The sequence below is a fragment of the Bubalus kerabau genome, chromosome 13, assembly GCF_029407905.1.
Source record: "Bubalus kerabau isolate K-KA32 ecotype Philippines breed swamp buffalo chromosome 13, PCC_UOA_SB_1v2, whole genome shotgun sequence".
Lineage (NCBI taxonomy): Eukaryota > Metazoa > Chordata > Mammalia > Artiodactyla > Bovidae > Bubalus > Bubalus kerabau.
In genome coordinates, this window is record NC_073636.1 from 68,308,672 (window position 1) to 68,312,568 (window position 3,897).

Genomic DNA, 3,897 nt, shown 5'->3' on the forward strand with positions numbered 1-3,897 from the left:
TAGTTCCCTGACTAGGGATTGAACCAGTGCCCTCAGCAGTAAAAGCATGGCATTCCTAACCACTGGACTGCCAGGAAATTCACAGATGTACCTTGAGAAATGGCAGTTAATGCCATGGTGAATTGAAAACATTAAAACTTAAGCTCATTCACAAATGCAGGTATGTTTGAAATTTCAACTCAGTGTGTTCTACAGAGCTATTAATAGGCATTCATAAAAAAGGCTCTGTGTTCACTTTGGCAAATGGATCAGATAAATTTAAACAATTCTTTGTTGCAGGACTACTGAGACTTTGGAATGAGGTATTTATCACCATGACTTTCTCAGAGGAGGGCAGGTATATGGCCCATCACATACTAATGACTTCAGAGCCACCTCTTTTGGTGTGGAATAGGATGCAAAAAACATTATTTTCTGAAAGCAATGCTAGCGATTAGAAATAAGAACAAGAGGGACTTCCCTGGTGGTCCAGTGGCTACGACTCCGCTCCCAATGCAGGGCACCTGGGTTAGATCCCTAGTCAGGGAACTAGATCCCACATGCCACAACCAAGAGTCTTCATGCCGGAACTAAAGATCCCGCATGTTGCAACAAAGATCAAAGATCCTGTGTGCTGCAACTAAGACCAGACACAGCCAAATAAATATTTGTTAAAGAAGAACAAGAGGTATATGGAATCCTAAGAAAATGGCCAGGACTGTCAGAGGAAGCAAAGCTATCATGGTGCTTGAGCTTTCTGAGGGGGAGATCTAAGGACCACCTACAGCAGTCATCTGGGGTCCTTGTTCCAAATGTTGATTTGCTGACCCCAATTCCAGGGAATGGGAGGGTATGGCAGACTGTTTGGTTCAAAAATACGTGTTGGCTCGCATGTGGAAATGTCTGCTTCTCATTCCTTTGGAAGCAGGAATACGTCCATAACATGCTACATTAAAAAAGGAGTTCTCAGGGCTGCCAACCTTCCAGTAGAGGTTGAGTAGTAGTATATTTCTCCTACATTAGAAAAAAAAATGTCCCTTCCTGGGAGAGTTATACTTCTTCATCTGTTTAATGTCAGACTTAGCCATTACAACTTGGCAGTAAATATTTTAGTGTATATCTGAAAGATTAAAAAAAAGCATAACCACAATACCTTGATCACACCTAAATGTTTCATAACAATTTCCCAATATCAAATAGTGTTCAAACTCTGCTGTCTCATTATTTTCTCCCTGATGAGCTGTTTGAATTAGCTGTACAGTTTCAAGGTCAACCCAATCAGATGGCAGGGTTGGCACTTTCTTGAAAAACTGAAGGAGTCAACTGAAGAGATGGCCATGCCACTTCTCTGGGCAGTTGGGTTGGGGAGTATCTATCTTCTTAGAGGATTCCAAGCAGCTGACAAGAAAACCTAACGTACAAGAATCACACAAGTGAGAAGTTACATGAGAGAAACCAGAGGGTGGGGAGTTAGGAAGGACGCTGTCAATACACACCACCCTGACTGACACACTGAGGGCAGAGCACACACTTTAAGCTTCTCAGTAGCCGAGGCAGAATGAGAAGCCTGGTCAGATCCAGCACCCAAGATTAACTCCAGGTACAGGAAGAACAACTTTTGGCACTAAGATCAGGTGAGAATTTCTTAGAAGAATCCTTTTATAAAAGTGATACTGTGAAGTATTCTGATAATAAACACAATGACAGATGTTCTGGGGTGTGCCCAAACACCAGACTCCACAAGGTGTTTGTCTACAGCTAGAAAGCAGTTGAACATTCATACATATTCTGTGAGTGTGGAATACATACCTTATGTGAGTATGTTCACAGAGGCACTGTTATTCTAGGTTCCTGATGCCTTGCACCTGGAAATATATCCCAGTTTGCCTGGCAGAGGTCCAGTTTATGCCCCTGAACCCGGCCTTTCACTCTCCGATGAAGCATACTGTCATCTTAGAAAGCACCTGGCAGACCCTGCCCTTCCCAACTCACCCTGTTCCATAGATGCACAAAATTCTTCAGGCCTACATGATAGAGACTCTCCTAGTATTTAGCTGAGTCTCTCCTGGTGGATTCTCCACACCTCTACCCAGATTCGTGGAGCTGAGTAAACACTTTTGTTTATGCTAACACCTGTATGAACCTGATCATTTGTATGCAAGTGAACAGATAGGTTTATATATACAAGTGTATGTATGTATGTGTGTGTATATATATATATATATATATATATATATATATATATATATATATATAAAATACAAGTCCCAGAGGGCTATACCTTAAAGTCAGTGGAAAACCCCCATTATAGTACAATTCAGGAAAGGCAATTCAGCGAAGAACTGTCTCTTTTCAAGCTAGAGGTTAACTCTGATCTGGCTTCCTGAAGGAGACCCAAGGGCAGCTAGGATTTTTCTTAGGAAGCCAGGAGTTCTAGTATAGTACATGAACACATGGGAGGCTACTTATTATTTTTGCTGCCTTCATTCCACCTCTGATAATCTCATTCTCAGAAGACCCTCTGAGGGACCATTCTGTTTCCAGTTCTCAGTCCATGTGGTTCTGGTAAAGCTGAACACACTTGGGGAGTGTATGACCAGGTTTAAGCCAGTCAGTATGCCATATTTCCTTGCCCTAGTGATTGATTCAGGGATGGATATGTGCCCAGCTAGATGCTTCTGCCAGTAATTTTTGGAAAAAGGCTTGATGCTAAGAGGATGTGACATGAGTTGACCATCTAGTTACCATGTGACACCTGGGTCAGCAGGAGGCACAATGTTATGATCAGAAGCAAGTCTTGATTATATCCTAAATGCCTCAATGCAGCTGTGTCTCAAGTCAGAATTACTTGGACTTTTTAGATTATACGAGCTATTTTTGCCTAATAAAAATGAATTGGATTTCCTATCACTTGTAACATTAAGACTTTACTGGTACAATGATGAAAACTCCAAATCCTATGCCTCCTAAACATGGCCAAGACAGATGGGCTTATTTCAAAGCAGGAAGTACCAGTTAACCATCAGAGGCAGAGAAAAACTTCGATAAAATACCTATGGAACATTTTGAGGACTATCTGTGGGAAATCTATCATTTGGAAGTTGCACAATGTAACAATGATCAAACTTTCATGCGATTGTTGGCAATGAGCTAAATACTAGATGCCATCTCAAGAAACAATGGATTTTAATTAGTTATTTTAGACCATTCTTTCTGAAATAGTTAATTAGGAAAGATAAGATAGTCCATGGAGACCATTCCTAGTTTGTGGCATTAAAACCACTCATCAACATCTAGGGTATTATTTAGATGCTTTCTGTAGTAGAAGTCTTCGAAAGCAAAATGACCCATTAGAAACAGTTGGGCTAAGAGAACTTTCTGAGGCAGGTGAACTAATTCTCATCAAGGAGAGCTAAACTCTAATGGTTTTAAATGGTCCATGTGGTTGAAAAACCACTGACCTGGGAATTAGAAAGCGTAAAGTCTAGTTTCAAATCTGATACTAAATTAGCCCATTTATTCTGACCAAGTCCTTTCAACTTCCATAGGCTGTTTTTGTTTCTTTCTATAAAATAAAAGAATTTAGATGATTAAAGTCTCCTCTAGCTTTAAGATTATGATCTGGTAATTTGCACATGGCCATTACACTCTCTCTGTAAACAGGAAGTCTTCATATAAATGGTAGTTTATAGAATATAGAAATCAGGGACTTCACTGGTAATGGTTAAGACTCCAAGCCTCCAAGGCACGGGGTATGGGTTTGTTCCATGATTGAAATTAAGATCCCAGATGGTGCACAGTGTGACCAAAATAAATGAATATATAGAAATAATAATAAGTGGCATTTATTTAATTTACCCTTGTATTTATGTATTAATATAAACCATGTTTTGTATACTTGGGCCCTTATTGAAAATT

The 3,897-nt window shown here is 40.0% G+C and overlaps 1 non-coding gene across 1 annotated transcript; it reads left to right on the plus strand.

Moving 5' to 3' along the window:
• Nucleotides 1–866: 866 nt before the first annotated feature.
• LOC129626299 (small nucleolar RNA U109) lies at nucleotides 867–1,001 on the plus strand. Its single transcript, XR_008701909.1, has one exon. It is a non-coding gene; the product is annotated as a small nucleolar RNA U109 (small nucleolar RNA).
• Nucleotides 1,002–3,897: the final 2,896 nt, after the last annotated feature.